Source organism: Cavia porcellus, unplaced genomic scaffold (assembly GCF_034190915.1).
Source record: "Cavia porcellus strain 051 isolate PalLab524CR breed Dunkin Hartley unplaced genomic scaffold, mCavPor4.1 scaffold_12, whole genome shotgun sequence".
Taxonomy (NCBI): domain Eukaryota; kingdom Metazoa; phylum Chordata; class Mammalia; order Rodentia; family Caviidae; genus Cavia; species Cavia porcellus.
The window spans coordinates 23,725,176-23,739,213 of record NW_026947495.1 but is presented as its reverse complement, the minus strand read 5'-3'; the positions used below and the strand labels follow the sequence as shown (position 1 = coordinate 23,739,213).

General features: G+C 36.4%; 1 protein-coding gene across 9 annotated transcripts in view; it reads left to right on the top strand.

Moving 5' to 3' along the window:
• Nckap5 (NCK associated protein 5) overlaps nt 1-14,038 on the top strand; it is a 949,190-nt gene that overhangs the window by 554,688 nt on the left and 380,464 nt on the right. The window lies entirely within an intron of this gene.

Here is a 14,038-nt window from a genome sequence, read left to right as displayed (position 1 = left end):
CTAGACACTGAGGGGTGTGAGGAATGCTGTTAAATGTCCTACAGTTAGGAATAAAGTAAGATAACATAATGAAATGGGGCAATGAGGGGGACCCATATGAGACTGAAGAGACAAAACCCTTTTCTGGAAAGGGTGAGATGTTGACGGAAAAGGGGAGGCAGAAAGTAGGAACAGGAGAATAAGAAAGGTCTAATTAAATGCAACAGCATGGTACATACCCAAGGCAATAAAGACTGTGAACCCTGTAAGAATGGACCCGTACGGAGGTACAAAACCAACAGCTGACTCATAATGAGCTCTCCTTGTGCTCTTTAGTATTATGAATTCATTTAATATGCCCAAGACTGTGACACAGCCTATAAAATGGCAGAGGCGGGATCAGAAATGGGTTGGCTGGCTCTGAGCCTGTACTTTTGTTCAATGTGCTATTCTGTCTTTTTGCAATAAACTTAGAAAATGCTAATTCTTTGACTCTCTTTCACTTTTAAAGCATATACTATACTGGAATGTATTATTGGTTTGGGTTTTCCTTTTTTCTTTTTTTGCTAAATTTCAAAACTCAACTGGTATAGGTTTAAAATTGTTATCAAAGGGTTTCTATTATTTTTTCTACCACAGAATACCAAGGTTCAGACAGAACAAGAGGCATGGGATGATTTTATATTCAGAGCATCTTATCTGCCAGACAACCCAGCCTCATGAATTTTACTTGGCTTCTATTAAATGCAACTTGACTAGCAATGATAATGTGAAGATGGACAGATTCTTCAGTAGAGATTCCACCCAGCCTGGCACACTAGGGCCACAGTTATTCTATAATTTGTTTTTGCGCTTGCTTTTCTGTTTGTAGTTTTCCAACATTTTCTGCAACTCATTGTAAACTTTCTGTTGGTCTGTGGTAGAAACTTCCTGGAAATCAGTAGTTATATTCCTTTGTTTTAATAGTGTCACCTTTTGTCTTTCTCATCTTTGGTCTTAAAGCTATATTCCATTAGTTCACCCTCAAGTAATTGATAGTTCTGTAATTGACTCTCCTCAAGTCAAAATTAGCTAGGGTGACATTTCATATACACTAAATTATTAAAATTAATACAGTATTCTTGGGATAGGATACTCATGTAATTCTATAAAGCAAGATTTTTAAAAATAAGATATTTACAGTACATGTAATAATTTTAAAGTATTTTATCTTTCATAAAATAAACTTCATGTCTACATATACAGGAAGATGTATACCTCTTTATCCAGTATTCCTAATGTCTACATGTATATGAATTTGGGGGATATTGCAAAACATTCTCTTGTGTTTATTATGCTGTTGTTTCAGGTGGCAGTGACTTGGATGAGACTGTTCATTCCTTAAAGAAGCCAGGCATTCTCTGGAAAAAAGAGAAAGGGCTGTAAACATTTCTACCTCCAGTACCTCCAGGATTTCTGGCAAGAGGCTAGTCCTTTGGGAAAATTAGAACTGAGAGCTTTTCCTAGAGAGAGATTTCAGGAAAACGTTGTTTGTTGCCTTCTCTTGGGTAAAAACAAGTTACTGTATGGTCATTATGGTAGGGTAATGGGTACTAAGATTGCTCTCCAAATGCCATGACTGTATGAAAATTGATTAGGACATTGGGTAAGAAGGACCTGATGCCCAGCGGATATATCTCATTAGCTGTGTCATCCCACTTTAATTTACTCACTGTCTTTAGTTTCCATTCATTATTCTTACAGAGTAATCTCTTCCCAGCCTTGAGGGTTCTAATACTTTTTTTTTTCATTAAGTAAGGATACAGTGTTCTTATGCCACCACTTACAAAAGTAAAGTCATAAAGTCACAAAGAAATGATTTTTTCCTTACACAATGACAGACTCCATGCATAAATATCAGTTTCAGTATTTGCTAAGTTAAATAAACTTTAACTCAGATTGTCACCAGACATGCAAGTTGATGTGAATTTTATTTCCAAGGTTCCTCTGTTCAAACATGCTTTTCTGCATACCCACACTCACCGCTGAAATCTCTACCATAAATTATCACTCAGTAATACAATATGCAAAGTATCTATTGAATAGTGAGTACTCAGTTCTGAATGTATTTGTTGAATGGTTCAATGAAATGTATAAATGTTTGAAAATCTCTATAGTTGTAAGGTGCTGAGATTTTGTTTCCACATAAGTCTGAATTTTTAATCTAAACTTTTTGTAAAATACTTTGATTTTTTTCTTTTCTGACTTGTACAGTCATTTTCAAATAACTGCCTTGTAAGCTGTTACCATTTTACCCAGTAAGTACAACCCTACCATCTAAAGGGGTAGGAAGGAGATTCCAGGCTTTACTGTGACACTATACCTTTTTATCCTTTTCTTTTTTAATGCATTGACAGGAATTAAAAAACTGAGGAATAAAACTTCAGAATCTGGCTGTGTTGGATATCAGTATCATGTGTACCCTTCGATAGCTCAGCTGGTAGAGCGGAGGACTGGCTATCAGTATCCTATTAAGCAGTGATAGTCTTCAGTGTCTTAATTGATATAATTTCATCAATTGCCTAATAAAGGTGAAGTGAATGAGACAGAATATTTTATTTGGAATATGGAGATGGCTTATATGATTGTTTTATTTCTATTGGTGATCTCTGGGTACCTGGAAAACATATGAAGAGATTTGGTTTTGAAAAGAGTTCAAGATTTCCCCAAAGAAGGAAAAATTTTAGGCAGGGGATTTGGAAAAAAACCAAAATTACAGTCTTTTAAAAATATCCCAGTATTTTACAATTGTAAGTTGCCCTCTAGTTATGCTGGCAAAGACTTATAGCAATATCTGAAGACATACATTTTCAGACCTTTTTTACCTTCCTTCAAATAGAGAGTGCTTCACAATGTGTTCTTGGTTCCCAGTAGTATTGTTTACTCCATTGGCACCACAGTTCATCCTATCTGACTGAATAAACAAAGAGAAATTATACTATAGAATCATAGAATTTCTGAGTTCAAATTTGGAATATGAGTATTGGGAGATTATTTTGTTTTACATTTAAATTTATCCCCTAACTAGATTTTAAGTTATTTCATGATATGTAGTTTGGCTAGTTATGTCTGTTTTTTGAACCCCAAGGAAAGCGTGTTTGCTGATTATATGTACTTTTAAAATATTTGTGTATGAAGTTAGTTTTAAATACTTTGGGGTAATAAATAAATTACCAAAGAGCAAGCTGATCTTGAATTATGGTGCTGAATCCTCTGGCTCTATTTCAATCCTTATTTGAATGCAATTATCACTGGATGTTCTTGCAAAGAGGAAAAGGGGTACCTTAGCTCACCATATGGAGTAGGTTCTTGAATCATTGTCAGGGAAAATGAGTTTCAGGACACATCAGTGAGAGTTATAGGCAGATTTACTAGTTACAAAGCAAGGGAAACAGGGAAGAGACTTTAGTTGGAGGCACAACTCTAATGAAGAGGCTTTTGAACAGCAGAGTGAGATCAGTTCTTTTTTTGGATTAGCTAAAGAGGGCTAGGACTTTGAGCATTATCTCAGTTTTGCTTTTGCAAAGTGGCTCTGGGAGAAGCCCTTATTGCTTGATGGGTGGCAATTCAGTCTCCATATGTTTCTACCTGGGGAGTCTCAGTTTTGTGAAAGTTCTGCTGGAATCCAGCATGACTGTAGGCTTAGGGCAATAGCTAGAGACTTCTGGGAACTCATTCCTCGTTGAATGACAGTGCTATAAATCTCTTACTTTAGTGTCATTGGTATTGAAGGGGATTAAATAGGTTATGTAAATTTAAGACTAATATTGCATTCCCAGCTTTTAGAGAGACACTTCCTAAATAACATGCTTACATGCTGAACCAAAAAGAGATTTGACCCCAAGTTTTAAGGTAATAAAGGAGACAGATATAAAATAAACCTTAAGCTTTGCTTTGATTTTAGCTACCTATTAGGAATCTATAGGTCCAAGTAAAGAGCCACTTTTTCTCATTAAAAAACATCAAAACCAGTTTGGAACTAAACTACCTCAAAAGAAATTAAATATCATACTTTTTTGGCTAGCAACATGTTAAGGGATCAACAGGTGCCTGTTCTATGTCCCCATGATGGTCTCTGACTTATGACAGCATGTGTTGGGTGAAGTCAAGTCCCAAGTGATTCCTCAAGGGATGTTTTTTCTCTTTTCTTAGTTTTGTTTCTATTTCTTCAGACCAAAAAATCAAGTTATTTCTACAATAGAGGTCACGGAAGCTGTCTGTGGCAGAATATCTAGAAAGACCCAATTGCTCCATTTAATCTTTGACCCTGAAATTGAGTCCAAGACCCCTCTTCCTTGCATTCCACTTCCCTTTGTGCTACGAGCAGAACATTGAGGCCATGGACATCTTATGTTGAGAGCTAGTTAAATGATATAAAATAGCCAATCATCCAAAGACCATAGTCCTGTGTTTTTACACATGATGGTCTTGTGATTAGCTTGGAGGAGAAGTAGATGGAGAAAGGACCTTGGCATCTGTGTCATTCTGGTACCAAAGCTTTGAGAGCTTGTGTTCCGTAGTGAACCCTGAGCTGTGGTATATCTACAAAGACTGTTGGCTCTCCTTTGCATTAAACGTCTGTCTCGGTTACTTTGTGAACATTTGTAGTAGACTCCACAGTGTGCTATCCAGATCTTTGAACTTCGTAACTTTGTCTTCTTGTCTCCACAGCTAGAGCTATGGACAGAAGCAGGTGCATCTCTCTCAAAGAATTGCCCTCAGATGAGGAGAGACAGAATCTAGCATGGGCTCATGCCTTCTCAGGATAGGTCTACGTTGAATGGCTAGTTTATGAGGAATACTAAGGTCTGGTTGCATTATTCCAATTTAGGTTAATTCTACAGGGCCATTTTAGTTCCAGAGTTCTGTCTACTGTAGTCATCTGTTGATCTCAAGAATATATTTCCCAGTAAGTTTTCTACATGGTAATTGCTATCTCAGAGTCTATAGGTAAACAATATACAATAGCTCCTCAATGAAGAGAACCCCAGATTATGTCTCTTAATGTAGCCTACTCTGACCTTCAAAACCTACTTAATCATAGTCTGCTACCCTCTGGCTGGAACTTAACCTTTATACTTATAGTGGGGGGGCATTCTATTATTAATGAGTCAATTATCTCCCACTTTGAGTCAGCCTGGCCCCTGTCCTATTCAACACATTTGATCCCCTCAGACCGCAGCATCTTTTGAGGCCAAGAATGTTGTCCACTCTTTGTACAGTATACTTCTGGATGCCCCTTCAAGGCTAGTTCTAGAACCTAATCACTGGTATCTATAGCATGATCTTGGATTATATTTGTTGTATTTCAGTTTTTCTTGCCTGTCTTCCTGAAGGCAGACCGAGAAATGATCTTTTCTCTTTTAAATTTTTGTTTCAAGTTTCTCCTTCTTTAAATAGTAGGATAAAAGGAATCACATCTTTATCCGTTCATCCGATGAGACATCTCTAGGTAAATGGATGCACCTTGAGACCATATTCTTAAGGGAAATGGTTTGGACACACATGTTTAAATATTTCATTGTTTCTCTGGTGTGAGAGACTGAAAGGGTCAATAAAGACCAAACTGTATAATATATATTGGGATATAGGGAGAAAATCTTCAAATGAGAAGGGGAATAAGGGATGGGGTAGGGGGAAAGGAAGAAAGATAAAGAAAAAAGAATAGAGGGAAAAATGGAAGCAAAGCTTTTGTAAATAGCAAAAGAGAGGTGGAAGGGAATGGGAGAAAAAGGAAGAATCAAGCTACATCATGTACAGGTACAAATTATGTATGATAAATGTGATAATTATGTGTATCTACAGTGTGCCAATAAAATTAATTAATGAATTGAAAGGTAAATGTATTATGTTTAACACTAGGACATTTTACTTGAGAAATCTTATGGGCTGCTGAAATATTTAACTGAAGTTTATATGAGAAATCAAAATATCCCAGAATAACTCTTACCAAAATCTATGATGTCGCGTGCTTCATATGCTATAAAATAATTTCTGCAAAAGGGCAGAGTTCCCTTCTGTGTCATTACTGAAACAAAATACCTGACCCCCAAGGTTAAATGAAGAAAGTTTTGTTTAGTTCAGTTTGTGGCTCCAAGATAGGTGGCTTGGCAGAGGAGCATCGAGGAGAAGGGTTCATTGTGCTCACAAGGTAGCAAAAACAACAAGGGATCTTAACAGCATCTTTCTTCCCTTTTTATGCTCTATGTAGGAGACTGAGATCAGGGGGTATCAAACCAACCAGTGGACAGATTTAGTAATTTGACACCCTTAATCCCAGCATCATATACTCAAGATTCAATCAGCCCCATGTAACACTGCACGAGACTTTGTGGAGAAATATATGCACAAATTTAACACTTCCATTCTGTTCAAAATTTATCTCCTTTCTCAGGATCTCAGGAATGATATAACTTGTAACTCAAAATAATTTAAACTTAAAACCACCAATGAACCTAAATTGAGGTAATGTCTCTTGAAAAAAAAAAAATCTAGATGCCTCTGGGTTACTCTATATAATCATATATGGTAGCATTTAGCCCTGATTTGATGTTTGTTTTTCCTGTCTCTCACTGCAATAATATTTACAGATTGGCTTTTGTGATGTTTTTGAGACAAGAATAAATATAAAATACAAAGTTTTGTGTGTCATATGTGAACACTATTTCTTTTACAATTGCATAAGAAGTGAGTTTGTGCTTGCCCAGTATATGGAATGGAGTATGGAATTCTATGTTTTCAATTTTTTTTCTTCTGTGAGTATGCAAGTAAGCATGAGAGTGTTTCTACATGGAGAGAGAAAGAAATAGATGATGTTAGGTAAATGTGGATGATGTAACAAATGGTATCTCTACTTGGACTAATCCTCTTTAATGTGCTCCACTGGAAAAAAAATAACAATTATAATTCATCTAGAGAATTTGTGATCGATTTGAATTTAATTGTAGAGTTGTAAGAACCATTTAAAGGGTAAAAAAAGAAGATGACACTTTTCTCAGTGGCAAGAAAGGGAGAGCATTTACTGAAAACAAAAGGAAAAATGACAGAACTCTTTCAGATATGAGTTCCTCTAACATGAATCATAATTTTTAAATAGCTTCTACATCTTGGTAATTAAGGCTTGAATTTATCTTCACTGTTTTGTTGTACCAAAACTCCACGTTTCCCTTGTTTTATTCCAACTACATTTTCTATTAATCAATTATTCTTCCTTCAGTTGTAATTATCTTAATGAGTAATAGGAGGGAAACACATGCATATACCAGGAAATGTACACACAGATTCCCTCTTCCTTAATTTTTGTTCAAACATTTGTTATTAAGAGAATTACCAATTTGATACCTTTTCCACATTAAAGCAAGTGGAAAAGGTATTTAATTATAATGTCTGCATGAATGGTAAATTACACTGGTGTGAACAGTTTTGAACCAAATACTCGTTACCTCATATGCCACATTTTCATTGGAAAATAAGAGAAATTTCAAGATTATTAGAGCTTCAAGAAGCCTGGTGTCTTGATGACTTGGCCGAAGGAAGGCAGCCCCTTGTGCATGTAAACTGGTGTCTAAACTGGTATCTGCTGATAGTTTTTTCTGCTGTATCATCCTCCCTCTGAGTTACACTTCTAGATCCCTCAATAAGGTAAACCAACTTTAAAAAAGCACAATTTCTGTTAAAGAAGAAAAACACCGAAATTGCTTTTTCACAGCTGTTTACCATTTGGGCTCTTAAAAATTACATGTATATGTTAGATTGTAATTTATGAGCCATTTCTTTTTTGCTTATTCTTGTGAGTAGAAATAAAAATTTCTAATAATTTTTATGTAGTCAATACTTTAAACAAGCAAATGAAATGAGTACTCTGCCTAGAAAAGGTATTGCTTTCAAAACCTCTTGGAATACTGTGATTTTAGTTAGATGCTGAGAAGCCTGCTAATAGTTATATGTCCTCTAATGGATTGTCTATTCACTGTAGTAAACTTTTAAGTTCCAATAAAATTTGAAATAAAAAAAAACCCCAAAATTTTATGGATGTGGTTACTAAGGACTAGGCTCAAAGGGACAGATTAGGAGGCAAACTATCTTTTGTAAACAGTAGATGTTTTGAGTAAATTCAGTTTTTGCTTTATTTCCTTTAAGCATTAAGTATTCCTCATGCAAAGCATATTGCTCCCAGAGCAATGATGGACAGTAACATTTATTTTTATGTGAGCAGTAATCTAAAACTTCCTTATTTACCAGGCTTTCTTAGGCTTTTTACAGCATTTGTAATAGTTCTGTGAGTTTATCTTTTTTTTTTTTTGAAATGGTTTTGCTGCCATAAAAGAAAACTCTTAACAGTTTTTCTTAATCTGTTTCTTCAGTTGTGTAATCATGTGAAAGTGGCATTATCAACATAGAAAAAAAATTTACTTGCAGTTCAGCATTCTTTTCTGGCATGTATGTGATTTTTATTGTTAGAAGACCCTTTTAGAAAGATTTCTTTTCATATGCAAAGCTGTAATGAAACAAAACACCACACTTAGGATATCAGTATACTTAAAATTTCATCTTCTATTTGTAATCACTGTTGTTTCTGAGGGGAAGAGCTTTGAATTTCAACTTGGTAAAGCTTTACAAAATTGTGTACATCCACTTTAGTTTCTTGATGATATTTTATTTCTAGTTCCTATCTAGTGATGAAAACTCATGTTAACACAAAGAATTCATGAGGTAGTACATTTATCAAAATTGTCTTCTTTTGGTTTTTCTCTTCCCTCAGTGTTTCTGTGAGGAGAGAAATCAGATAGGTTTTGTGGCCAGTGAGTCATCACTGAAGTTGGCCTTTGTTATAGTTGACATCAAAAATGACCCCAAATGTTCATGCACTTGTAGCTGGGACTTTTTGAGGGTGATTGACTTCTGAAGCTTTATAGCTGACTTGCTATTAGGAGATGTGGGCTATGGACTGAAACCTCTAAGACTGTGAGCTAAAATAAACCTTTCCCCTTTTCAATTGTGGGTATTGAGTATTGTGCCCCAGTTAAAGTAACTAAGACAAATGTTGCTATCAGAGAAGTGGAATTCTTGTTGTGACACTTCCTGATCATTTGGTTCAAAAGCCTTAGGAACTGGCTTATGGGGGCAGTATGGAATAGTTTGTAGGAGAAACTGAAGAAATAGTCCTAGAATGCTATGAGCAAAAGTTGATATGAGATTCTGGTTGGAATTCAGAAGACCATAATGTTGATAGTAATGCAGCCAAAAAAAGGCAAGGCTCAAGGAATTTCAGTTGGGAAGAAAGACTCCATTATAAGTTGGACTCCAGGTCACATATGTTATACTCTGGCAGGAAAATTTGTGTACATTTTCGCTCCTGTTCTGAGACACTGTTGGAGACTGAGATTTAACATAGCAGACTAATCTGGCAGAGGAAATTTCAAGGCAGTGGAACACTATTTGGCTTGATTACTATTGGGATCTTTTACTCAGCTTTTCATTGTGAATCAAGACCAGAGTTTGGCAGGAAAGAAGCTTAAAATTGTTGCCTGTGAAGGTGAAACAGAGGAGAACTTGGTTGTTGAAAATATTAGTGTTAAAAAGAAAGTACATATTATACTTGGAACAGGACAATAGGAAAAATGCCTCAAGGAAATGTGAGGAAGCAACAAGGGTCGACCCTTTGCAGTCTCAAAATTTCAAAGGTGACAGACCTTTCTTTTAGGAAAGAGTACCAGAGTACCTTGCTTCAGAATGGCTGCAGCCTAAGCAATGGGAATTGATTCCACAAAATTCAGTTCACCATGATCAGCAACCTAGGAACTCAGCAACAACCAGCAAGATGCAAAAGGTGTTGGCTACTCTTTCAACTGGCAGCAGACCTTGACATCTTCCACATGGTACTGGTTTTAGGCACATGTAGAATGAAAGAGTTGTTGGGTCAGGAAGGCTTCCACCCAGATTTCATAAGATCGCTAATGTTGTAGTCAGAGTTCACAAGGGAAATGATTTAATACAAGAAATATAACTTATAGGATTATTTTATATTATTCATCCAAAGAGAAAAATGCAGAAGAGTACAGGAGATCCATACACTCAATAGAGACCCAAAAATCCAGTTGATGGCCTGGATCCTATTCCATTATCCCATACAGATCCAGCTAAAGACCCAGAGCCCTCCTTGAGTCCAACTGTAGTCTAGAATCCATGGAAATGTCTCATACAAGTTTGTATCAAGAATCTGTACTGGGAATGCCCAAAGGTCAACAGTAGAAGCTAGAAATTCTGCCCCAGCAGGTTAAAGCCAGCAGGCTGCAAGATCTACACTTGCTCAAGGTAAGGACCAGAGCTCCCCAGAAGTGAATCACAGCCATCCTCAGTGAAATGAGGACCCAAACTCCTCCAATTATGAGAACAGCTGCATTCAAATCAGAAAAACCAGTGTGACAATCTTCTCCTGGAGAATTAATGGCATTCTGTCTTCTCCTCCAGTTCTGCATCTATACTGTTGGCAACAATCCTTAGAGGGACCATCCACACCCAGGACCACGCTTAATAAGTTCAGCTGCGTATTAAAAGGTGACCATCAGTTAATCCACCACAGCTAGGAGTCCAGGCAACATTTCACTTGAGAGAACAGTGATTGAAGCTGTGAATGTGAAACTGAAGGTGTAATACATTCCCCAGAAGGTTGGAGAATCCAGAAATATGGATCCAAGAAAAAGCTGCAAGGAGGGAGCAAAGGTAGCCCCAAATGGAAGCCATAAGAGGTATACTACGTATTGGCAGTGGCAGTTAGCAGTGGCGTAGGGGTGGAGTCACCCAAACTCTTTGGAGTTCACATATTGCCACATATTGCTTTGGCTGCTGGATGTAGAACTATAGGACTTATTTAATGTTTATGCTAATGGATTTTTGTCTTTTGTCCTGCTCTTTTCTATCTTCTTATTTCTTCCTATTAGAAAAAAAACTGTTTATCCTATGTCAGTATATGTTGGAAGTGGTTAACTTTCTGTTCGTTCTTACAGGGGCTTGTAACCTAGAGTTTGCCTTAAATCTCAGAGGAAACTCTGGAATTAGGCTTTTTAGCAGTGCTGAAACTGGTAAGACTTCGGCAACTGTTAGAGATGCACTAAATACACTTCACATAAAAGGATGTTCATGAGTTTTTGGAACTCAGGGACGAAATGTTATTGTTTATATCTGTATTGTTCTCCAAAGCCTCATGAGCTCATAGCAGGGGCTTTCAAAGGTGATTGGATTATAAACACTTATACCTGACTTGCTGTTAGGGAGTGGATCTGGTCAGAATAGGTGGGTTGCTGAGGATATAACCTGGCTCTGTCTCTTTCCCACTCTTCTCTTGGTCCTTCTGTGTTCCCTGCTGCCATGCCATGAGCTTTTTCTCCTTTGACATGCTGTCTTCCCTTGGAGTCAGCCAGTCGTGGACTGAAACCTCTACAAAATGTGAGCCAAAATAAATCTGTCCCTCTTTAAATTATGGATGCTGATATTGTGTCCCAACAAGAAGAAAGTAACTAAAATAGATCTGATTTGTGCAGTGTATGCTGCCAAAAAAGAAAATGTTTTCATAGTTTTCAGTACATTGGCAGTTCTTGAAGGAAGATGGAGACAGCTGAGCATTTCTGGTTTTCCATGTTTTAGTCTGTTGTACAGCAGATTGGAAAGTTTTTTTGCCCTCATTTTCACATTTAAGAAATCTTCCTTAAAAAGTACATAATATATTAAGTTTCCCTATTTTTAAACAAATTGAAAATATATCTTGGGCAGGACAGTGAAAAGTTGGTAGCAACTCACTTAGATAACATTTGGTATGAAGAGAGCAATGAATAGGGAGAAATTTAAGCTACCGAGGTCTTCCTGGTTATAAGGGCAAATATAAATTAAAGTGCTGAAAAGAGTGTGCCGATTACGGTTGTACATTCTAGACCAAAAACACTAGCGATTGATGGGAAGAAAAAAATTGTGATGAGTTTTCCTTTGTGCAAGTCACAGAACTCTTCAGCTCTTTGTCACATATAAAGGCTTTAGAGGAAACTCATATTCAGTTATCAGAAATTGCTTCTCCTTGATTTATGATCTGGTCAGGCCCTCGTTGGTAAGCTGTGTGAACTCTTCCTACCAGAAAGAGAGGAACTGCAGATAGATCCGGCATATATAAATGCATTTTGGCAGCATATATATATAAATTCAAACAGCTTAGAGATAATAAATTGAGTTCCCTGTCAATGCTAGCTGAATAAACACATTTATTGTAAATGATCTGACAATAGAATTATTGATTATAAATCCAAAGTTTGACATTTAGAATCACATCTCCATTTCATTCCTAAGGAAGGGTGTGACTTTTGATCCATTCTATAGGGGCAGTTTAGCAACATCTTTGGTAACTCAGCTTCTGCCTGCTGCAATTAATTAACCCAGAGCCACTCAGATCTCTTGTCTTGTGGGGTATGTTGACCTTGCTTTAGTTCTCTGCAGCTTTACCTCTCTTGCTTTACTTCATGTGCAGCTAGTGCCGACATTAACTGGGTTTTATCAGCCTCTTATATTTCTTCCTGCTTTGAAGGAGGAAACAGCAGCCAGGAGATCCTGGGCCACTTGTGTCTAATACATTCAAATCCTTTCTCGGTTATTTAGACATAATTACTCTAATAATAATTTCTCATTCTTCCTTATGTGAATCAATTTATGGGAGCATTTTACTGAATCTTTGGTTTTGTGAAGATTTCTATGTAAACTTTTTTAAAAAGTGGATTATAAAAATTGATTCCTCAAAAAAATTATTTTCCAGAGCATTTTACTTAATTCAGATTTGTTAGGCATTCATCTCACCAGAAATGAAATTACATGTGGATTGTCTTTGAAATATAGTTTGTAATGTATAGCCCTGCTATCAAAGTTATAGTAAACCATTCCCCAGATCATATGCATAAGTGCTTCTGCATGTGGAACACAGGACCAGAGTGATTTTATGAATTTCTACCCGTAGGATTTGCTTTGTTGTTTTCACAATTAGTGAGTAGCTCAATTGGTGACCATAGGAATGTTTACTTCAAGAAGATTCTTAGTCTTTATATTTCAGTTTGTGTGTTGAATCTTTCTCTGTAGTACTTCAATTGCAGCTCCTGCCCTATTCTTTTGAAACTTTCGATATTTCTATTGTCAATCTGCATAATACACCTATCAAACCTCTGATCAGAGCACTGAATCATCTCTTTACTAACAGAAGTTACAAATTTTTTTTGTTTCTTTTTAAACCAGAACTCAGAATGATACCAAGGGTAAGTAATTGGCCTGTCACCTTGAAAACTGAAGTAGAAATTCAATTTACAAAGGGTTTGCCCTAGCATTATAATCTCTTACACAAGTATGACACATGGAGTTCATTGATAACACTTGACTTATTTCATCTTTAAGATTATTTATATTTTGTCTTTAATGCTTATCATTCTGTTTAATGCTTATCAATCTGTTCAGGAAACAGAATCATAGAACATTTCATGACAAAAATGAATGAAGATTTTTTTCTTTTGAACATGCTGAAAAATCAGTAGATATGTTGCACTGCCAGTTGTAAATAAATCTTTGTGTTTAGAGGACAGAGAAAAGTGTTTAGGTGGTGAGGGGCTTATGTGTGTTTGATCTAAGACAAGACCGCCATGGTGACCCAGTGAGCACCAGGTATTAATGGTAAGTGTTCAGTCCTATGGTTTGTTGAACAGTTAGGGACCATCTCACTGTTTTCTTCTGAGAATTCATCTCTTTTTCTCCTCTTTCTCATTTTTTCTATAACAAATGTAAAGAAGAGGTTTAGCAGTTTCAGTAGATGTTGTGTTTGTATTTTCTCTCTTAAGAAAGCACAGGGAATTAAATGACATATATAAATGCCTCAAGCACAGTGCTAGCTGTACTTGAGGCAGTACAGTGCTTGGCCCAAATACACTGTTTGCATTTTAATGAAATCCACCTTAAAATCTAGTTTCTCTAGATTCTTTTAAAAATAATTTTCTTGAGTATT